The sequence below is a fragment of the Aedes aegypti genome, chromosome 3 (assembly GCF_002204515.2).
Source record: "Aedes aegypti strain LVP_AGWG chromosome 3, AaegL5.0 Primary Assembly, whole genome shotgun sequence".
NCBI lineage: Eukaryota > Metazoa > Arthropoda > Insecta > Diptera > Culicidae > Aedes > Aedes aegypti.
In genome coordinates this window covers 244368984-244393727 of record NC_035109.1, presented here as the reverse complement: position 1 = coordinate 244393727, position 24744 = coordinate 244368984, and the positions used below count along the sequence as shown (strand labels likewise).

The following is a 24744-nucleotide window of genomic DNA, read 5'->3' as shown; positions in this document are numbered from 1 at the left end:
GTTAACTACTGCAGCAGCGACGATGGAACTAATTCTTCTGAGACTCTGGTGCTACCCCCACAGCATCAGCCATTACCCCTGGTCGGACTGATTTATGATAAAAGGAGAGACAAATTTGATAAAAATCAATTTTATCAGTTCGCGTGTTGCCGGGTTTCTTTGTCCTTTTCCGTCGAACCCAGTCCATGAAGTCATAAAACCATCGATTCTCCAGAGAGGAAGGTGCGCGCACAGAGCACATGTTGGTAGGAACAAAGACCCATAAAAGTTGATAAAAACGGCAACTGTTCGGATTGTACTCCGTCAGCTCGATTGGGGGATTGTAATCGATAATGCTGCCAGAAAAGAACAGAGTAGATCATAGGGGAGCATGGGTCAATATCATTAGGCACCCCAATTGGGTATTTGATTTTTTCCAAAAGTTGTAAAATTTTGTTTCTAAATAGTAGCTTATTTTTTCAGATTTTCTTACCTCTAAATCGCGAGAGATTAAAAAAAAAATCAAAATCAGCTCACTTTGTACTATAACTTTGAGTGGTTTCAGTTTATCGTGCACAGTTTATTTACACAGAGACAGGATTTAACTCAATTTTGGGTTGTTTTAATACAATTCCGTAACTGAGCCCAATTACTTAATTTTGGCTGAATTTCCAAGGTCCCCGCAAAGTAGTTTGAATTTAATTCCATTAGAAAAATATACTCAACTTTGGGTTATTGGGCCAAAGTACCCCCATTGGGTAGGTGCAGCTCTCTCTCTTTTTGACAACATTCATGCGGGAGAAAAATAATATCGAAAGATTTTGGGTTGAATGTATAATCGATATACTTAATATTAAGTAAAGTAAATTCAAAATTTAGGTAATTTTTTTCTCCGTGCGAAGAAGTTCATGGTTCGAGAGTAAACACTAGGTTGTCTGGACGATCATGGTGCAGTTTGTCAATGCTTTGTTACTTGGATATAAAAAAAATCTTGTTTTTTTTATTTACAAATAGCTCCGAGGCTGAAAATCTAGTTTTAAAGTCAATTTAGAACGACAAATCTAAAAATGAAATAATCTTTATACCCTTCAAAAATTTAAACCATATAATGGCTCATATTAGTAAAATGTTTCAATATTGGTAGCTAGCAAATATTTTATGGCTATTGTTAGCACTTCGAATAACCTTAAAATATGGATGAATGTGACAAAAATTACTCAAATCCTTAAAGTGGCATGTTTGTCCATTTTACCCTACAAGGATCGTGGGACAACCTCGCCAATAGAGCCAGACTTTGTTTGCTCGCCTCTCTAGGGGGGAGATAGACCCATATACACGTTAGCTAGAAGTAACACATCGTAAAAGTGAGGTTGTGGCTCTTTACTGCCCATTCGCACATTGTCCACCCACTAAGGTGCTGACTATGGATGGCTGGCTGGCCACCGATTAAACGTTGGCTTTCGAAAGGATAGAGAGCCAGAGCTGATTTTAGTGGAATCGATTCGAGCGGATGATCCTAGCGCTAGAATGGCGAAGAAGCTCTTTCGGGATGTGGGTAAACGTGCCATTATCCTCCGGGGGGTTCATCATTAAATTGAATAATATTTTATTGTGAAAAATGAGTGTTTTTTCTGTGGGCCGTAACAGGAAGACAACACTGAAACTGGATCGTTGTTTGCGGAAACACAATCAACATTGGTACCGTAAACTGAGGTGATGTTGATCATTTTAAGCGATTCGGATCTGTAAAATCAAGTAGATTGCAAATAGGATACGAAATCTGATAATTAATGTACAATTGTAGTTCCCATACCAGTTGGTACCTGTGGCTTCAGTAATCTTATCTCCCATTGATCAACCACTCCCCAAATTACGGTACAACAGAACCGGCCAACAAAATTTTGCTCCTTTGTACTTGCGCCTGACGCATTCTGTATACCGGCCACCGAGTGCTATATTTATCGACAGCACGTTCGCCTTAATTATTGCCATTTTTGCTTCGCATGCCTGGCTCTTATCCAGCGCGCCGAGGCAAACGACAAATCTTCCCACCAGCCAGCGCCAAGTTTATCAACTTCATTCCACCTCCGAGCAGCCTTTTGGGTGGAACGGTATTCGTAGAGCCACCCAAGCGGGCCCCGGAACGTGCCCAGGCTAAAGCGGAGGCCATTTTTTCCCGGGATCCACTTTCATTCCCCCAAGCTTTCCATGTAGGCCACATAAAAATACAAACAGGCAACGGCTCACGTTGGGTGGCCTGGGTCACGAGAGGTAGGAGTTGTTGTTTTGCAGAAGAACTTCATTAGTGATAAAATTATCACCAGCACCCGCACAATTTTTCTTCGTCATTGAGTTGCTGCATAGCGAGAGGCGGCAGCGACCGGGAAAGTAGGAGCAAAAACTGTTGGAGGAAAGGAGTTTTTCCGTATTTCAGGTAGAAATGCATGAGGCATTCCATGTATGCCCCCATACAGATGTTTTCAGCAGAAATTTTGAAAGGAATTCTGAGATTGGCCGTACTTGATTTGTTCCATTTAGCTGAAGAGAACGAAGAAATTCTCTACTTTGTTGCATTTCGCTGTAACTGTATCGTTTCAAAGTAATTTCCATAGAAACCTACATCGTCTTTAGGCCACCTTATGCATCACGAACAAAATTTGGGATAAACTTTTTTTTTTATTTCTTTTCTAATATTATTCCAAACATTACATTCATTACTTATATCTAGGAGTTCTGTGTTATTAGACAACACTATCACCCTAATTTGGTTAAACAAATTTAAGATTTTATAAACACTTTGTCAACAACATATAACATACATTTCATTTGCCGTAGCAGTTCAGATTTTTTACAGGTGAGTTGATTTCACCTGCTTATAAGAGAAAAAAACACGTTTTCAATTTACTAAACCTAACTTAACTTAAACATATAAGGGGGGGAGAGTGGATACAGAAAAAATCGATAGTCAACTTCATTGTTATGTACAGCTAACGTGAATAATGTAATTCAAACTTTTTTCTGTGGATAACAAATGAGGGATTAGTATACTTCAAATCATCGATTCTTTAGAATTTTCTGATTGTTATGTATTGAGTATGAGGGACTTAAAAATTTGCGTCAAATGATCCATTTGCCCCACCATGGTGGGGTAAGTGGATCACCCATAGAAAAAAATCTGTTCTCAAAACAAATGTGATGTAATCATGTATAGTAAGAATGATATTACTCTAGTTCCTGTTATTAGTGCTAGTAATTGTACATTTTAATACTTTAAAATTAAAAAGTATCTTTATTTAATCAAAATATATTTAAAAATATGTATACATTAGTTTACACTAAGTCGCACAACAAAAATACATTGCAACTAGAATAATTTGGAGAAAATTCATCCATTTTTATACATAAGTTATACAGAAGTATTGTAGTATTATTTCTCACGATGTTTTCGAAAAACACTCGTAGTTTGAAAATATTAGTTATATTTTTTTTTTGAATAACAAACTGATATCTTTCTATTCTATTTATGAATATGTTTATGAAACTGTCTAGAACAACTTATATGGTCAAATAAGGTACGAGAATATGCTTTCAATTAGAGAATTAGTTTATTTATATCTTTTGCAGCTCAGCTTAGATAAACCACGAAAAGTTTCGTGTGAGTTTTGAAATTATTATTATTTTATATATTTTTTTGTACCAGAAGAATTAAAAAAACTTTTAGGTGGATAAATTCAAATTCTCTATGGTAAATTTGACAAATTTAAGTAGATGAAAAAACCGAATTTAGTACTATACCATTAAATTCCACTAGAGTTTGTAAATAGTATATTACTAAATTCGGTTTTTTCATCTACTTATAGGTATTATACTAAACAGCTCGAAGATTTATTATGACAAATTTAAGCTGCGAATGAAATAAAATAAAGGAAAACAACATTTGCGAATATTAAAACTTATTAAAATTCTCGTAAGCAGTCCGCCAATAAATGATAAAAATACTTGATCCACTCACCCCACCCCATTAAAAAGTAGGGGTAAGTTTACCATGTACAATATATCTGTATTTATTTATAAAAATCACATATTTTTCGTTGTGGTTTTTGTTAAAGTGAACTAAATAATATTCTTGAGAAAGCCCTTTCGGAACAATGCCAGATTGGGTTCTCTTTTTGATAAAGATTACTTGAACTGGGGAAAATCCAAGTAAATTATATATTCCATTTTTGATCTCTTCGGGTGACTTATAGTCACTTGAGAGACCTTTCAAGACAACTTTGAACAAACGTTCAGTTTTGTCGTCATAAGTAAAAAAAAACTGTGCTTTTTCTCTTCAAGATGTTTGAGAAGAAGTTCGCGATCTTTAAGAGTTTCCGGCAAAACGCAACAGTCACCTTTCTTTGCAATTTGGAAGGAAACCTTGATTCCTCTTATGGAGTTCAAGATGTCCTGCCTGAATCCCCCAAATTCGAAAAAACTTGCACTCTTTGCTTCCTTACTTGAATCAAAGAGCCTGGGCTAAAGGCTGTTTTGATTTGGTGTTCGGAAAATTTGTCTAGAGCATCGAACTGATTGCTCATTTCGATACAATTATTCATTTCACCCTTGGAAGAAAGTTGGCATTCCGGGGAAACGTCCTTTCTTCCATTCTTGCCACGTTTAGTGACAGTTTTAAATCCCACTTTTTCGGAAGAAAATAGTGAATTCAGATATTAACCCTTCCTATTGTTTGTTAATGCAACCATGTTTAATGAATAAACGAAAGAAGACGAGACCTCCTAAGAGGTTTTTTTTTTCAAGACGGTGTCCAAGAAGGATTACCACCGCTAGCTTTCGCCAACGGGTCCGCCAAAATCGAAGGCACGGGTTCAAACAAGGATCGTAAAGGGATCAATAGTAGAAAAAATAGTACTGACAAGTACTGGTATAGTAGCACTGAAAAGTATTGTTTTATTGCTTTAGGCAGTTTTTAAAAACTTCCAAGAGCAGAGAGAATTCGTGTATGCACAGCACGAAGGTACGATGCGCGAATACACACAATTTAATGTTGTAGAACATTTAACACGTAGAACGCTCACTGAATTTCAAAGATTAAAAAAAAAATTGTTTTCTGGTCAAAGACCACGGTTGATACAAATCATAGAAATTGTGTATGGACAGAGACCACGAGTGAAGTGGGGGATCTGAAAATCAAAGACAAAAATACCACGTGGTTAATGTACAGCCCTTATAGAATGGATTGGAATCCTAAACTTGTTGGAATATGGCATCATTCAGTGGAATGACAGAAATCGGTTCAACTCATGTCACCAACCTCATTTATCACTCTAACTCAAAAAACTTTTCCATATCTCACGATCAGACTTTCGGATGGAACAATCTCGCCGCGAGTCCCATTTTAATAATAGCCAAACAGATAAGATAAAACAATGAATGATAGCTTTTAATTATCCAAAGATTAATCAGAAAGCTCAAACAGCAGCACTCAGAGTCCAGCCGAAAGCAGCAAACCAACCATGACAAAATGTAAATTATTTTTAACTTGACAAACCACTCCCAACCACTTTTCGTCCCTCACCCAACAAGTGCCGAACTAATTAGAAATTTCCAACCGCGGAAGAAATCCCTTCGGTCCGTCTTTTCTATCTCGCCGAATCCCATTCACACAATCGCTTATCGTTCGCGTCGAAGCTAGTCCCGAGCCCGACGACGACGACGACGCCGAGAAGTTGCACCCTTGTCTTGCAAATTTGTGGAAAACCCCTTTTTCCCCCGTGGACCATGGAAGAAGGTAAAAAATGAATGTGATAAATTACAGCACTGAAACCATTTCAATTTGTACATTTCGCACTCGTCTTTGGGGAAGCCACCAAGCCAAAGCTCGCCGCTCGTCGGTCATCGCGTCGGAGCAGGCGAAAGAAAGAAATCCATAAGGGTATAGAGTTCAAATTTAGAACAACAGAAACGCCCAAATTTTCAAAAACTCTGGTTTAAAATTACGAAAAAAGTTAATGTTTAATAGTCTATGAATGATGATAGCAACTCCACCACATGCCCCAACAAGTCGATCATCACGATAAACAAAAATATTTGGATCTCTTTTGAGTTTGGATTCAGATTTCAAATAAGCTTCAGTAATAACTGCCATATTTATGTTATTAGCTTTAACAGCTTGTTCTCTATACCATTAAAAAACGTGCATTCCAATTCAAAATATTTAAAAAATATTTGGATCCAATAGAGAAACGTAAAACAATAGCAATGTTATTCGTGAATTTTACACCAACTTGGACTGCCTTTGTTATGAATAGATTGCATATCGCATACCCTCAGAAATCCATTCTGTTATCTTTGGCTAGAGGATTCTTACCTTTCTTGTGTGATTTGGCAATTATGGGGCCCAGGATTTTTTCCCTCTGTTTCCTTCAGCGGGTGGAAATTGCTTCGCAAACGACCTTTTCTTTCGGAACTCACTTTCGCACAACCGCGCACGTGACTCGTATGCTTACGATGGTCAAATTAAGTGATCAGATTTTTTCCACTCTCTTATTCGAATCGTTTGCGGGTCCTTCTGGCTCTTACCTGGAAAGATATTAGTGGGGGGAAGAAAAAGAGAAATTAGACCCGAAGAAGCGAGTGAAAGTTTTTAATGAATTGCTATCATTATGCGGGCGAAATTATGATCTCGTTAGAAAACGTCCCGAAAAGTTGAATTTGTTCACTTTTGAAGAACATGGTGGCCCATTTTTATGTGGAATGAATCAACTTGTGACAAACATCAAGCTCGTATAGCGGACTCCACTCAGATTTTCACAATAGCTTCCGAATGAGTAAATTTGAGGGGTATAATACAAGATTTTTGTAGTTTGATCATTACGGGCCACCCTTATGTACATTTTCATACTTTTCTCACTGGGATGAAGGATAGCGAAAATTTACGTGGAATACCTACTTAAATTGAACAGAGCTGTCTTGCGATTTGGATAAGAATCACGAATCAACAAAAAAAAAATAGCACAGGCGTAAGATTACAAAAGCATAGAAAATCTGGGCCTCAGCTTTAGTATGATTAATGCGTGGGGCGGTAGCGAAGAGAGTTGTTGCTTCTCATTTGTTTTCGCTTTCTTCACACTCTGTGATTTCGGCTTCGCATTGGGAAGAAGGTCAGTTGGGAGTTTATTCTTTTTTTTGTGGCAGTGTTATCTTGATAGGTACGCAAATCGTGACAAAAAATTAAGGAGACGAAAGAGGATGGTGATCATGTTCATCGTAAAGGTAGGACTTTTTTTTCTTGAACTTTGATTTTATAGGATAAGCTTATGAATTACAAATCTTAGTCAGGAATTCGGCATCTATAGAGATTATCGATTGCCTACAGAGTTAAAATTAGTGGAATAAGAAGTTTTGGCTCCAAATTGTATATATTTTTTGAAAGACTAAGTTTTAGAATGTGAATCCTAACATTTCATTCATTTATTAAGTAAGAATTTAAAGATATACCGCGAATTATTTTACTACAGGTGACAGATAACGTAAGATTAGCCTATTAATACTTAGAAGCCCACTAAGAATGAGGAGCGCCGAGCAGATGCAGATAAATGACCAGGTTCTCTGAAGCCATGTTGATAACTTCAGCTCTTTCCATCCTTACCAGCTGCTTTATTGTGTTTAAGCCAATAAATGAAATTTTTATCCTGCATCAAAGTGAGGACTGGTTGGTATCATTAGTAAGCATGAACTGGCGTAGACTTTTCCTCCATTGTTTTGACCCTACCCCAGCAACAAAAATGTTATAATTGTGTACTACTATCAACTGATATATGACCAAAACTAGTCATATATGAGTTGATAATACTCAATTATAACAAGTGTGTTGCTCGGGTAATTGTATGTAGTTTTAGAACCATTCAGATGTTCATTAGAGTGCTACTTTCATCTTTCGATCACCTCATGTCAAGATGCTCTCATCAATATCTCTACAAACCTCAGCTCGCGGAATGAAAACAAAGATAATAAGAGTTCACAAACGGATTTGTGAAATAAGAGCTTCAGGAATTCTTCCGGCTATTCCATTCTTGGAGGTTCCATTATACTACACTCAAGAAATCTTCCAGAGATTCCTTTAAAATAATTTTGAGGAATTGGATTTATTCGGACATTAATCCGAAACCGCTTCAAATCTTCTTTCAAGTAAATCTCCAGCAATCCAATGCTGACACCTGCAGGAATGATTTGTTCTAGAGAATTCCTATTTTTTTTTTCTAAAGAAAAGAACTGTTTTAATTGCTTCATGCCATTATCAAAGGGATTCCTTCAAAAAAAACTTCATATAATCTTTTCTGAGTTGTACCACACTATTCATTCATTCAAAATATTTTCCACCTATTACTACAGGAATATCCCCATGAGATCTCCTGGGAATCCTACAGCAATTTTATTCGAAATTTCTGAATAAATTTATCCATGGATTCCTCAACAATGAAATTTGTGATGGTATTGGCTCGGCAGTTCTATTGCACTAATAAAATGAACAAATTTTGTCTCTCTCGGACGTTTCAGTTTTTGCTGCAAATAAAATTTGTCCAATAATACTGTAAGATTTTCATAAGTACAACGTGTATTCCTCCTGAAGGATCATTCTTTCTATGTCCACTTTTTATCCCAAAATTCACTTCGAAATATGCTCCTAGACTTTACTGAACAAATACCTAACCTTTCAAAAGTTCAAGGTTTTCCCTCGCAATTACTCCGAAAATTAATTGATTCTATCAAATCTTACATAGAGTTATTACAATTTTTTTCGCAAAGTTCATCAACAGTCCAATATAAATTCTTCTATGGATTTATTTCTGGAAATTCTGTTTCAAATCCCCGGATATTACAAGAATTATTTACGTAAAGGGTTTTTGAAATGTATCTTGCCTTAGAATCTTCACAGCAAATTTGTAACAAAGCACCTAGTATACTTTTGCTTCTGAAATAAGCATAGCGGTAAAGGAATCTGTGGAGAAACATTCAACAAAGAAACTGGGAAGGGAGAAGGGGTTTATTAAGATATTCATAAAGAATTGTGAAGGGATTTTCCTTAAAAAATTTCTTTAGAAATAGTTTTATCAATTATTGGCAGAATTCATATTTTTCTGAAATTCCAACGCAGAATATCTAGAGGCTTTCTGGCAAAATTCTGAGAAATCCAGAAGTCAAGGAAGGTATTTTTCAAGGAGAATTTCTCAGGAACTTCTTGAGAATTGTTTTTTTTTAAGTAAATTCATTAGAGAGATTTTATTTACCCTCTAGATTATAGGTAAATAACCACTTATCCTTAGTTATTCCGTTGTCCATGGTAGTTTTAATATTTTGTATATTTTGTGTCTCCTTTTTGCGCGTGATGCTTCCTTGAGGAACTTTATACAAAAATACTCCAAAAAGCAACGCTTTAGGGAATTTAAAAGAAGGTAAATTCTGAAAATGCACTAGGAATTCCTCAATGAATTTTCAAAATGTTGTAAAAAATTCCTCCAAGATTAATTTAGTAAAATCTTTCATTACGTATTTTACCAAGAGACGTTTTGGCGATGATCTTGAAAAATACCCCCAATATTTTCGCGTTTAGTTCTGTTCTACAGTTCTACCACTATAATTAATAATAGTCCATCCAAAAAAAGTTTGTTTAGAAAACAGAAAAAAGGAAAAAAAAGTTTGTTTGGAGTTCTGCAAGTGAGGAAAACATTGACTTCAACACTAATATGTTAGGCACATCATGAAGCCTCGGTGTTCATGCTTAACATTTTCTAAGGTATTAGATACCTTATGTAGAAAATCCATCTGTTTTTATTTTTGTAGTAAATCTTACAAACCACTTAAGCTTTTCTGTGAGGTATATAGCATAGAACTCCTTCAAAAAGTTTCAGATATTCTTTGTTGAATTAACTTATCGACAGGAATTTAGAGATTTCTACGAATTTATTTTAAACTGATATCATACAAAAAAATCTTGAAAAGTTCTTTTGGACGTTCAAGTATGAATTGCAAAATCTTTTAGTAACTCTATTGAGTCTCTGGAAAATATTTGGATAATATCTGGTGAATTTTTCGGGAAAAATCCTAGGACGACATCCCAGGGGAAAGAATAGTATAATTTTCTTATGAAATCCCTGAACAAATCGATCAGGAAATTTTTGAGTATTTTCGCGGAAAAGTTTTTTTTTTTGAAAGAACAGTTGAACGTATTTCGCTAGAAACTTTATAGGAGTGCTTTCGTTTTTTAAATTTTCTTAGGTAGGCATTTTTGAAAAAAAAAAACAAAATATTAATTTCGAGAGAATTTGGAAGGAATGCGGGGAGCAACATCAAACTATGTTTAAGAAAAAAAAAACTAATAGAAACGCTTGAAGAGTTTCATGTGAAAAAATACAGATAGATCAAAGAAATCGCTAAGAACATGTTCCCAAATGAATCCTGTTTTATTGCTTACAAAAGTCTCGTGAAACATTACGAGGAATCCTTAGAGTAACACCTGGAATAATCCTTTATTGATTTGTGCAGGATGTTTTGGATAATTTTTGCTTTGGTTTTTTCAAGAAATCCTTGAATAAATGTCGAGAGATTTTCTGAAAGATTTTTTCAGAGATTCTGAAGAGAAACTTTAGGAAGAAACCCAAAGCCAAAGTGTGAAAAACTGTTGGTCTTGCAGGCAATTTTGGCAATTTTGGTGAGACATTTAGAAATTCTTGTACTATGCCTTGGAGAATTTCTCAGTAATTTAAGAAAATGCTTATAAAATTATTAATGAACCACTGGATGATGAAAAGAATTCTTGGAGATTATTTCAATAAATTAACCAAAATTAAATATTTTTGTAGTGAAAATTTCAATTTACATTTATCATCGATATACACCGGTTTAAGACAAAATCACAGATAATTTAAATCAAATCTATGCAAACTACGAAATTAATGAAAATCGTGATTATAGCGACCGACATTACTACTGCAAAATAAGAACTTGCTAGCCCGCCCTAGGGCCCCTCCAGAAAAAAAGTCCTAGCTACGCCAATGTTGACAATCTTTAACATTATTAAAATGTACAAACTAAATAGTTGATCGATCTTTGGGCTACTTTTTTAAATCCTACTCATCAGCTTTGTGACAAGCTGATATATTTTAGTACGCGATTTGGCATAACGGCATTCGACCAAACGACCTATTCGACCTAATGGTATTCGGTAAAATGGCGTTCGGCAAAATGAAATTCGGCAAAATCGCCCGATACTGTGATTACCGTAGCATTTTATTATGCACATGCAACCATGGAGAAAATTTTAGCTCATTTGCTTGAAAGAGAACAAAACTAGAACATGCCAAAATTGAGCATTTTGTATAAAAATCGACATGCGCTCCTGTTAATCAGAACAGCACTGTAGCTTCGAAACTGATTCGTAGCATGCATACCTTAGTTCAATCATTTATTTTATGATTGCGGCCAAACGGCGTTCGATCAAATGACCCTTTTGGACAAACGGTGTGCAGTCAATTGACCCTTTCGGATAAAAAGGCGTACCACCAAATGGCGTTCGACCAAATGGAATTTTGCCAAATGACCCGGAACCGGTTATTACCTAGGGTGCAGAGCTACTTGGGCACTTCCATGATTGACATGGGGGGTTTTTCTCGGCCGAATCGTTTGAAACTTTGCACTTCAATACGACGCATAATGTGGCCAAATATGAGCTCAGTAGCTTTCAAAAAAAAAAACCCACTGCTGAAATGAATCAGAAGTGCCAAAAATAGGATCCGGCTCCCTATTATTCCTCTCATCATTCCTAAGCAGAATTCTCCAATGATTTTATTCGTTCAATAATTCCTGTTAAATATTGTTATGCATTTTTTCCAATAATTCCAGCAATGTATTCAGACAAGCTTCTAATATGCACTCAAGAGTCTAGAAGTTACTTCTGAAGATTCTTGCTATAATTCTTAAACACATTAAAAAAGTTTCTTCAGAAATAACTTTAGCATCGAAGTTTTTCTCAACAAAATTTCTCATAAATTTCTCCAATAATTTCTGAAAACATAACCTGAATTGACATTATTTTGGAGGAATTCTTTGCTAAAACCCTGGTAATTCATGGAGAAAATTAAAAGAAAAAAACCATTGTCTAGTAAAACTCTGAAAGGAATACTGAAGGTACCTTGAAGAAATTATTGGTAAACTAAACGAATATGCTGAATAATACACCAAGATATATTTTTTTATGTTAGCTCTTGGGAGAAACTCTGAAAAAAATCACGAGGAACATTAGCAAAAATAACAAACAAGAATCTTTGAGCACTTCCACAGTTAGTGAGTGTACACTAGACTGATGCAAATTTTGAAGTTTTTGCTCCCCTATGCTTAAACGATGTCAATTATGATGAAAATGATCCTCCCAAAATTTGAAGTGATTCGGAAAAAAATTGACTGTGCACACGCCATTCGAAGTTGATATGGAGATTACTATGAAAAACGCTAATCTTGTGTGTTCAGACCTCTATCTCTTCGTCATAACATTTTATGGAAAAGTGAACACACTCATCTCATGTGAAAACTTCCCAGTTACGTCTTTGCCGAAGACCACATTTTGATGGGACGTAAGGATAATTTGTTATTATTGATAGCAAAGTCTACATCATGCTGAGATGATCATTCAATTACTTTCAGAGCAACACTGCTTTTTTGCCTGGATTACTTTGATCTAGTCTTCCCGTCAGGAGTACCACTGTTGCCTGCCGAAGCATGCTATATGCAAACCAAGTTTATGATGAAGAATAACAATTTATCCTGACGTCCAATCAAAATGGTCTTCGGCAAAGTTGTAGCTGGGAAGTTTTCACATGAGACGAGTGTGTTCACTTTTCCATAAAATGTTATGACGAAGAGATAGAGGGCTGAACACAAAAGATTGTCGTTTTCCATAGTAATCTCCATATAAACTTCAAATGGCGTGTGCACAGTCAAATTTCTTCCAAATCACTTCAAACTTTGGAAGGATGCTATTTACCATAATAAAAATCGTTTTAGCATAGGGGAGCTAAAATTTCAAAATTTGCATCACTCTAGTGTACACGTTCCTTCCAAAACAAGGAGTCATGCACACATTACGTCACGCTCCGAGGGGGGGTGGGAAGGGAGTCAAGCCAAGCGTAACAAGCCTTGAAAAAATTTCGGAGGACTCATACAAAAAACGTGACAAAGGGGGAGGAGGGAGTCAAAAAAGTTGAAATTTAGCGTGACATAATTTGTGTACCATCCCCAACTATTTTTTCATAGAGTTGTGTTTGATCCTTCGAACTTGACGCTTGCTCCTGCGGGGGCCGGCGATGAGGGCAGGATCAAACATGTCGTGCATCGGTCGAGTAAAGTGAAAAAGTTCCGCGTTCGATTAGTCCTTTTTGATCTCTCGACGTTGACGCTTACTCCTGGTCAGTGCGTCGAGAAAGCCCGAGCAGTCGTCAGTTATTTTCCCTCTCGGGTCGCGCGCCTATTTTCTCTTAGTGCTTTTATATAGCCGAGCAAACGAGTGAAGCTGAAAGTGGATTGTTGCTGCTCAAGGATGACGGATCAATTGGTGAGCTCGTTTCATGCTACTATTTCTAATCTATAAAATATGTATGACTGCACCTTTAATCGTTACAACGGTGAGACGTAAATATGATTTTTCAACAAACTATGAATGGTTCGTCACTGTGAGTGTCGACATAAACTCTGATTCATAAATTATTTTTGTCTAATTTTTTTTTTCAAAACATCTTCTTTTTACCTTTATTATTGTAATTAAAAAAAACTTTGAATGGTTCGACACTACAAGTGTAGACTTGGGAAAGGTTGACTTTATTCTACAAACTTTGAAAGGTTCGTCACGTCAAGTGTCGGCATATTTTTTCTCTACATAGATATTGTTCATATCAAATGAAAATATTATATTTACATATAAGCATGTTTATATCTCACAAATAATTATTTATCATGGTCTAATCGCTTATCAAAGTGAATCCTGTGACCCAACGATCCTCCCCATTAACAAACATCCCTCCTAGTAACCTTTGTGGAGATGCAGAGGCAAACACGTTTTCCAAATATCAAAGGTTACACACTAACATTCCTTCCCCCAATCCCACCTGACTGCAAGGACGTGGCCGGCGCCGTTATTGACCCTGTATAAATAGAGGCACTGAATTATGCACACTGAAGAAGATTATGGCCAATCCCAGCCGAACTTCTAGTTGATTCTTTGTGCATTTTCACTGACTTCGGTCAATCACGGAATAGCAACCATTGATATGTGTAGTCAGTCTAAGCTAAGCATCCCAACTATTTTTTTCATATGTACATAGCAGCAATGAGATATTATATGCCTTGGAAAGTCAAGGGGATTTCGTATCCGAGAAGATCATTGACTGGCGGAATGCGAACCCACAACTCTCTGCATGATCTTGCTGAATTGCTTTGCGTTTATTGCTACACTGCTCGAAGAGGACCTGCAAGGGCTAGGAGTTTTTGAACGACGTGTGCTTAGGACGATCTTCGGCGGAGTATGTGAGGATGGCGTATGGAGGAGAAGAATGAACCACGAGCTTGCGTAACTCTACGGCGAACCCAGTATCCAGAAAATCGCCAAAGATGGACGCCCAGACAATTAAAATGTACGTATAACGAAATCACCTGGAGGCTTTGTATGTGCAAAATTTCACTTATAAGATATCGCGAAAAGGCCTTCTACGTACAAAAGTGGAGGCGATATGTGTGCATATATTATGTGATGAATAATAACATACATTGCGAATGTATGAATATTCTACCGAACTAACCTGTGATCTTATGCGACTTAACTTATGATAATAAATGTTGATTTGACAGCTGCTACGGATTGATCCGACTTACTTTGTACGAGTGTATGGGACATGGCAAAATGTACAAATGAACTCAGAAAAAAAGTGTTTTATGCGAGGAAGCTCATCAATCTGACGAGTTTATCCACGGTGTTTTGCGGGTTTGATGTAATTAGTATAAATAAACGAGTTATAACGTGAACTTTCATGCGATTTCTGGTTGTCTGGGCGGGTACGATGGGCGGGACACGTTGTAAGAATGCCAGACAACAATCTCGCAAAAATGGTGTCTTTTGAAGTAGGTACGGATGTGTTTTATTAATTGGCAGTACAGATAATGTAATATCTAGCAACACTCAATTTTTCTAACCATCAGTACAATAGGTAACTTTTATGTTCTGCATAGTTGAAGCATTGAATGCTATCCGATTGAACCTAATGATTGTGATAACATTACTAGATGGTTTCAAAACTGCTTGAACAGAATGATGATAGGCTGAACATTTCGAATTCATAGCAAGATAGACAGGACTGTTTTCATAATTTTCATGAGGAATTCATTCAGCAAGTTTTCTGAAATTTCTCCAAAAAAAATCAGAAGGAATTGTGTACAAGACACGACCGCATGACGGTAACTACGCCAAGGATTTTCTGCATTTGAATTTATGTCGATTGTCATAGTTGCAGCCTTCCTTTTGTCCAAACTCTAACATAATATCGTAACGGTCGCAACATTAAAGATTTTCAATTGACACCCAGTATATTGCCGTAAGACGTAGTTAACGTCAAAAATTGCTTTGGTTACTCTTAAAACTGCTTCTTCGTTACCTTTAAGATTTCTTCTCTATTTTTTGTACAAGCTGCTTTTGAAATTCTCCCAAGTATTTCTTTTTTTTTTATTTCTTCAAATGTGAAATTTATCAACAAGTACAATGGGATTCTGAAGAATTTTCTGCAATTATTTTAGCCGGTACATTAGATTTCAATTTATTCTTTTTAAATCTGTAAAACTCATCAAGTATGTTTGGTAATTTTAAAAATATATTGAAAATTATTCTGTAAAAGCTTAGTAGTGAAGCATGCAGTTTTAAATTATCTTTTAAAATATGTAGACCAGCTTCCAGAGCTGCATTAGTCAACTGGAGCAAAGCAAAGCTGGCACACAAGTTCTCAAAATCCCTCCATAAAGTAACACGCTAAATAATTCATTAAACCTCAACTTCGAATAAACCACCCACCGAATGATATCATCCCACCGTCCTACCCACTCACAAACAGTTTTCAAAGGAAACCATTCCGAAATATTTCAAGAAGACATTTGCAATGAGAAAAGAAGAATCATCCGGGAAAGTAGTCATTCTGCTCACCTTGACTTCCCCACTACCCAACCAAACCAACTCGAGTTCTTCCCCCATTTTGTGCTTTTCGGAGACGACCACCGCCACCGGACAAAGACAACTCTCCAGCTTGCTTCTTTCCATTGCAAAGTAGTGCCATCCAGTAAGAAGTGCATCGGTATGTTCCTTGTCTTCCGGCCGGGCAGCTGGCACTTGGAAGAGAAATATTATTTATGGATGCCGAGTAATGGAATTAAATCCCTGGCATTGCACCACCGTTTGGTTGGTTGGTTGGTCGGTCGGTCAGTGATGGCAACACTGACTGCCTTCTGTCTTCTTTGCTACGTGGTCTCGTTGCTTGGTTTAAATACCTCATTTTGTTTCGTCGTGTCGCTTGCAGTGCCAGACCTACCACATCACAGAATATCGGATGATGAAGATTAAATTTTTCCTGACACTTTCGGCAGGACGCCTGGCAGGACGAACGCTTGGGAACACGTGTTCCGGTGCAGCACCGAACTAGAGGAGGCGAGCTATAAAATTTATTAGTGTTTCGCATCGCTTGTTTATGCTTATGCTGGACAATTTTCTTTTCCTACCAAGCCTCTGGCTATCGAGCCACTCCGAGAATTTCTCAGAGAAGGCGGAAGAAAGAAAGTCTCAAGGTGTCATCTCTAGAGGTGCCCTCCCACACCTGCACGTGGGGGCTTGCGATGATAACGAATTGCCATCTGTCGGAAATGGTTTGTTGGTTCCGTGCAGCCCAGCGTTGAATTCTGATGGGAAGTGGCGGTTGCCGGGAAATATGATTCCCCGTACCAGCTAAAAGCATCCAATGTCGTTAATCTTCTTCGCTGCTGCTGCTGAGGAATGAGGAAAACGGCCGGAGCCAGATGCCATGGATGAACGGATTGCAATTGAATTACCATAAAAACGGACAACGGCAGCCCGGTTCGCTGTCGGGTACTTTAAACGTTCGAACTTTGATTCCGTTTGTAAATTGATTGGACAGGCGATTGGGAAAATTGGAATTTTAAACGGATTGGGAGGACGTTAAGTGCTATTTGATGTGCTGGTGTTTTAAATCGAAGGGCGATCCGTGCTGTTGAGGGGCACATTTTGGACGGAGATAATATTATGCAACGGTATCGATGTGATGAGTTTTCGTTCAGCTGAACTGTTCGATAGTACGGTTCTAACCTTCTGGAACATTACTGCCTCATCAAAATAATGTTCTTATAAGCATTTACACAATTATGCTTATATTTGCCAAAAATCCATTCGGCAGAATAAATCTGCCAGAAAGGTTCATCATCATTTATGAAAATCGTTTGCAAAATATTCCATTCACCAGAAAAACATTTGAAAGAATGGACAAATCCACTGAAACTATTTGTACTTACATATTGAAGATCCACTGTTTGGTGTTTATCACTATATAACTAATATAGTTTTTCTGAAAATATTGATTATACCAATAAGCCCGAATTTTTGCCCCACCTAACTCTATATCTTACCGAGAGTATATCGATTTTCCGGAGATTATTTCTACAAACAGCTTTTATTCTTTGTGTCAGTCATCGGTACCCATCACTCATTGATGATTAATTAGAGCCACTCTTGACCTAACTGCCTCCCAGGAAAGGACATTTTGAAGCCTTTTGTTTTCCAAGCCGGGGGTGGTTGAAACAGGAATGAAACTTTTCATTCGCCGGTGGAGGGACAATATTGTGAAACCATAGCAAAAAAAATGTTTCCACTTCCCAAGCACAAAGTAGCAAATTATCGTCTTAGCGCGGCGCTTTGAAGTTTTCTTCTGCCGAGGTTATCCGGTACTTGACGGTTTTGTTCTTTGACCGGTGTTTAACCTGCGTGTCAGTGGGGTAGCAAGGAGTGTTGTTCCATTCATTTCATTTATTTAGTTAACATCTAAACTGAATCAACAATTTTACGCCACAATACTCGATTCGTGGCCGCACCTCTCCATCCTCGGTTCTGCCTCTCGCTCGTCAAATCGAGGCGCACTTGATCCGCAAGGGAGGGGGTTAAAGTCGGGTTAAAGTCCCTTTCAAACAACAACAACAGCACTTGATCCGCCCCCCTAGCTCGCTGCGTCTCACGCCTTCTTGTTCCGACCGGATTCGTGGCGAACACTATCTTTGTAGGGCTATTGTCCGGCATTCTTGCAACATACCCTGCCCAGCGTATCTTTTCAGCTTCAGCCGCCTTTAGGATACTGGGTTCGCCGTAGAGTTGGGCGAGCTCGTGGTTCATCCATCGCCGCCACACACCGTTCTCCTGCACGTCGCGGAAGATCGTCCTTAGCACTCGGCGTTCGAAAACCCCAAGAGCTAGCAGGCCCGATTGTACCCCGTTTAGCATAAAGTCGTTTGGCATAAGGTCGTTTGGCATAAAGTCTTTTGGCATAATGGTTGTTTGGCATAATGGTCGTTTGGCATAATGGTCGTTTGGCATAAAGGTCATTTGGCATAATGACCGTTTGGCATAATGATTGACTTAGAATAAATATCGGCATTTTTGAAGCTTTTACCGAGATCAACACCACCGAGCCCATAGCAAAAAATTTTGGTAGGTTCTCAACGAACACCACCGTTCAGAGACTTTCCAAGCTATGAATGTCAAAAATTGTTGTGAAATTAGAGCACATTACTAAATAAAACTCGTGAAGAGTCTGGTGGTAGATCTTTTCGGAATAATAATTTTCTCTACGTCCCAGAATAGAGAGTATCATTTATCTTGTTGCGATATACATCTTTTAGAATAGTAAATCGGCAAAGAAAGTTTGCAGTTATTAATAAAGGGAATGCCCAGTTTGGACGTAAGACTTGATGAAAATTTCTTGATGAAAGAAGGGTAAATTTATTTGCAAAATATTAAAAGCTCTAATCCAATAATCTATTGCTGCAGCATAATGCAAAAATAGCCTATATTCGAGAGCAGATTATTTTTCGTTTAAAATATTTAGGGCTCTAACGCAAAAAAATCTTCTCACAGCATAACTCAAATAAACAACACATTTTTAAAGAAAATATTTGAAGCAAAACTTTTCAACGATTCAATATAAATGTTTATGCTGGGAGTGTCATAAATATATCGTTTTTCATCGAAAGAAGGGATAATTTGTGATTGAGATAAACATTTTTTCCAGCATATCTCGAAAGGAGATCATGCGTTTGGAAAAAAAATATGTCGAATATTGGCAGGTTCTAAAGTAATTATCATTATAGCAGCACGTCTTGCGAGTATTGATATAACAGCAAAATATAAAAAGGGTTAACATAAACAATAACATTTAAAACAGTAAAAATATAAAGAATAGCCTATATTTTTGAAAGAAGGCAAAATTAATTATTAAACCAATAGAAGATAGGACGCCAAAAATTATTGCGGCATAATAAAACGAAAAGACATCAACAATTGCGTTCAGAATCATCGAAGTGGTAGTACTTTTTTTCTCCGAATGTCCTTTCTCCAAATGTCGGTTCCCTGAATGCCAGTTCCTCGAATGACCCTTTTCCTCGAATGCCATTTACTCTAATAATTTAAATAGGTACTATAATAGTCTTCAGTGGCTGGATAATGAACGAGAAAGAACGATAAGCAATCAAAAGAAGGAATACTTTTGGCAATTACTTTCCTAATATGCTTTAGTTTATACAAAAAAATAAATAAATGATAAATAAATAAAGTGTCAATTAACTTCAAAACAAGCCTGATGTCATCAGAAAGATTCAATAGAAACGAAAAAACGAATGTCATCTTAAGAAATGCTTGGTTTCAGACCCATTATGCCAAACGACTATTATGCCAAATGACCATTAGATCAAACGACTTTATGCCAAATGACCATTATGCCAAACGACCTTATGCCAAACGGCCTTATGCTAAACGACTTTATGCCAAATGACCTACCACCAGCAGGCCCTCCTCGAGCATAGTCCACGTTTCATGCCCGTAGAGAACTACCGGTCTAATGAGCGTTATGTTCATCGTGCATTTGGTGCGGGGCGAGTCTTTCTTAACCGCAGTTTCTTCTGGAGCCCATAGTAGGCACAACTTCCACTGAAGATACGCCATCGTTTTCCCCAACAAACATTGTCGACAGCCGTCAGCAAGGATCCGAGGTAGATGAACTCGTCCACCACCTCGAAGGTATCCCCGTCTATCGTGACACTGCTTCTTAGGCGGACTATGTCCCGCTCAGTTACGCCTACCAGCATGTTCTTTGTATTCGATGCATTCACCATTAACCCGACTCTTTTTGCTTCGCGTTTTAGGCATTTCAGTGAACAAATCTGCCACCGTTTCAAATTTTCTCTCAATCATATTCATGTCATGGGCGAAGCAAACAAATTGTCTGGATCTCGTGAAAATCGTGCCTCGACTATAAGGTCCGGCTCTCCGCATGACACCTTCAAGCGCAATATTGAACAACAGGTACGATAGTCCATCCCCCTGTCGTAGTCCCGCCGAGAGTCAAACGAACTGGAGTGTTCGCCCGAGATGTTTAAGCTGTTCTGCACACCGTCCATCGTTGCTCTAATCAACTTCCCGGGATAGCTGTATTTGTCCACGATCTTCCATGGCTCCACAAGGTTAATACTGTCGTATGCCATCCTGAAATCAATGAACAGATGGATCGTAGGGACCTGGTACTCATGGCGTTTCTGGAGGATTTGCCGCACGGAAAAGATCTGGTCCGTTGTTGAGCGGCCATCAATTAAACCTGCTAAGTGTAGAACTAGCCCTCGTGCGTTAAAATACACTCAAATAAAGATTTAAAAAAAAAAAAAAAAAAATTAAACCTGCTTGATAACTTCCGACGAACTCGTTTGCTATAGTGATAGACGACGGAAGATAATCTGGGATAGCACTTTGTAGGCGGCGTTTAGGATAGTGTTTGCACGATAATTTTCCCACTCTGTTTGACGGCCTTTTTGTAGATGGGGCATATAACGCCTTGCTTCCACTCCTCCGATAGCTGTCCCGTTTCCCAGATTCTGTTTATCAGCCGATGCAGACAAGCGGCCAACCTGTCCGGGCCCATCTTGAAGAGTTCTGTTCCGATACCATCCTTGCCAGCGGCCTTGTTGTTCTTGAGCTGTTGAATGGCATCCGTATCGTCCCAAATCATGGGAGCTGGCTGGTTTCCACTGTCCGCTGTACTGACGTAGCCATCACTTTCGCTGTCCTGACCTTCTGCGCCTGTGTTCTCTACGCCATTCAGGTGTCCGTCATAGTGCTGCTTTCACCTTTCGATCACCTCGCGTCCGTCCGCCAAAATGCTCCCATCATTATCCCGGCACATTTCAGCTTGTGGCACAAAGGGCCTTTGAGGGATGTGTTGAGCTTCTGATAGAACTTCCGCGTTTCTAGAGAACGGTACAGCAACTCCATCTCTTGGCATTCCACCTCTTCCAGGCGGCGCTTTTTGTCCCGGATTAGGCGGGTTTGCTGTTTCCGCTTCAGTCTGTATCGTTTCGCAGTTTGCCGCATACCATGCTGCAGCATAGATCATATATCTATTCCGTTATTGAAGCTCTCGTATGGAATTTCAGGTGATTTTTTTAGAAAGAGCTGGTATGGTAAATTGATTGATATCTCTTAAGCAAGCTATTTTCAATGTAATACCTGGAAAACTTAATGATAAATTACTGGCTTAATTTGAGGGCTTAATGGTTGGAAGGGTTATTGGGGAAATTAACGCAGAAATTTATAAGGAAACCCTTGTTAGCAGTTTTAGAAGAATCCTTGACGCAACTCCGCAAATAAAACATTCCTGTCGAAATTACTGGATTATTCACTAAAGAAAATTATAAATGAATCCCTTAAGCGTTCTTAAACAAAATTTGGAGAAACTACAAGAGAAATTATTATACATTTTTATGGCGGAATATTTGAGAAAACTCCAGGAAGAATTCTTTACAAATTCCAAGGAACATTTTTTTTTGCAAAAACTTGAAGAAGAATTTAAGGACGAACACCTTCAGAAATTCGCAGAAGTTAATGGAATAATTCCCACAAGAATTTCTGTACAAATTTGTGGAAAATATATAAAACTGGGGCCTTCCTTAGCCGAGTGGTTAGAGTCCGCGGCTACAAAGGAAAGCCATGCTGAAGGTGTCTGGGTTCGATTCCCGGTCGGTCAAGGATCTTTTCGTAAAGGAAATTTTCTGGACTTCCCTGGGCATAGAGTATCATCGTACCTGCCACACGATATACGAATGCGAAAATGGCAACTTTGGCATAGAAAGCTCTCAGTTAATAACTGTGGAAGTGCTTATAAGAACACTAAGCTGAGAAGCAGGCTCTGTCCCAGTGAGGACGTCAATGCCAAGAAGAAGAAGAAGAAGATATAAAACTGAAACTAGAAAATTTCTTGCTGGAGTATCTGCAAAAACTCTGAAGGAATTCTAGAAAGGCCTGTTAAAATTCTATAAGTATAATATGAAGACATCTCCACAAGACTCCCTGGGAAAATTTCAGAAAATGGTCCTTGGAGAAGTCCCCACTGAATTATTAGAAGGAACCCTTTAAAACCCTAGCAAAAATTAGATGAACTTTTCCTGGAGAAAATACCTTATAAATACTAGAAAGATTCCCCAGAAGAATTCATGAAAATATCCCACTAAAAATCCTTGAGCGAAAGTTGAAAGAATTCCTTGTGTTGGAGCAGGTCTGGGCTCACCTGGGCTTAGAGACAGTGATGGAAAGTGGCGAACATTTCTACTGAACTGGAACAAATACAAAACCAAGTTCTCTCGAGCGTCAGAGCATTGATTCACTCGCATCTGTCGTGCTCCCGAGTAACCGAAGCTAAAGTGATTCGTGAACGTGTTCGGAGCTGTTCAGAGTCAATTGTGCTTTTGGTAAAAAGCAGCCTCCCCTCCGAAATTTATGGTTTCCAAGGAGTTTTGTCTGCATTTGATAGTTATACCATAATTTTGTCTGTCAAAGAAAACACCTTGCTCGATTACTCGCGAGTAAACGTTCCCGAGCTTGTTGCTACATCTTTTGGCATGTTCTCCCGAGCAGACGGGTGCGGACTTACTCACACCTAGCCCTTTTGCGAGTCTGTCATGTTTGTTGTGCATTGGTATACACTCGTGAGCTGCTTCGTGATGTGAACTTTTCCACCACTGCTTAGAAATAACTAAACTAGCACATCAAAATCGTGTGCATTGAGACAACCGAAGATGCGGCAAGAGTGTGAGTTAACTCTACACTAGGGCGATTCAAAATTTTGTCTTAATTTAATTGTTTTCCAGACCAACGTGTTAGGAACATTTTTTTTAATTTCTCCATAGTAATTTCCATATAAACCTACATCTGTTTGGGCCACCTTGAAATCACCACGTAAAAAGCTGAAAATTTCACAGAACACTATTTTGACGGTAAGAATGGTGAGGAAAATATGGGAGATTGGATTTTTAAATAGCCCTACTCTACACCACGGGTGTTTGCTACCTAAGCTATAACTGAAAGTAGTCTAAACTCAACACCTTGAGTAAGCTTCAAAGAAATTCTTTGACACATCCATGTATGAATTTCTGCAAAATTTTCTAAAATATCCTTCTAACAATTTACAGTAAGAATTCTTGTTATATTTCTTTTAAAAGTGATCTGAAGATATAATTCAAAACACTTTTGGAGCTTCTGTGGAATCCCTAGAAAAGTTCCAAGACACAATTATGGTTTGCTCTCTGAAAATTCATTTGAAAATATTGGAAGAATTCATTTTGGGGGGTACTTTATAAAGGAATCACTTTTTTTGCAAGAAGTCCGGCGAATATCTATAAAAAACCTAGTAGGAGTTCCTAGAAAAAACATATTTGGAAAGTTCTTCTAAAATTTTACAAAAATCAGTCTTTATATAGAGTAGTGAAAGAAAGAAATACTCAAAGAATTCTGGATAGAACGTAAAATAAAACCTTGAAGAAACCTCAAAATAGTTTCCTAGGATAGTTCCTGGAAGGATACTTGGTGAAATATCTGGCCTTTAAAAACAATCTATAGAGAGTTTCTTGTGATTCAATTGGTTTTTTAAATAATTTCTCTACCAATCTTTAGTGAGATTATTTCCCAATGATATCCCAGAAAAAATTTCTAGACAAAAACTAAAAGTATAGAAAAATAGAAAAAAAAATCCAGCAGGCGTACCTAAAAAAATCGTAATGAATGTTTCGAAGCAAGTTTAAAATGAGTTCGATAGTTGTCTGTAGAGAAATATTTCAAAAACCCTAAACGAATCAGCGGAATTGTTGCTAGAGAAATTATTGAAGGAATGTCTGGAGAAAATTCAAGAGGCATCAGAAGTCTTCTAAAGAAATCCATGAGAGTATCGTTTATGAAATAATTGAAGGAATACTTGAAAGAAGTAATATTTGATGGAACTCTTTGTGGAATCCTTGGTGGTGTTGCTGGAGAAATTCCTGAAAAATTTTCTGGGAGGAATTATAGATGCAATTCATAAAAATCCCCTAAAGAAGTTTCTTATGAAAATACTAAATGTTTTTTATTTTTTTTTTGAGAAATTATTTGTA

At 37.7% G+C, this 24744-nt stretch overlaps 1 protein-coding gene across 2 annotated transcripts in view; it reads right to left on the bottom strand.

Moving 5' to 3' along the window:
- LOC5566599 (matrix metalloproteinase-2) overlaps window positions 1–24744 on the bottom strand; it is a 573762-nt gene that overhangs the window by 492567 nt on the left and 56451 nt on the right. For both annotated transcript variants that reach the window (XM_021849073.1, XM_021849072.1), the window contains one exon: window positions 6347–6558. The gene's annotated coding sequence lies outside the window, so the exon portion shown is untranslated. The remainder of the gene's footprint in view (window positions 1–6346; window positions 6559–24744) is intronic.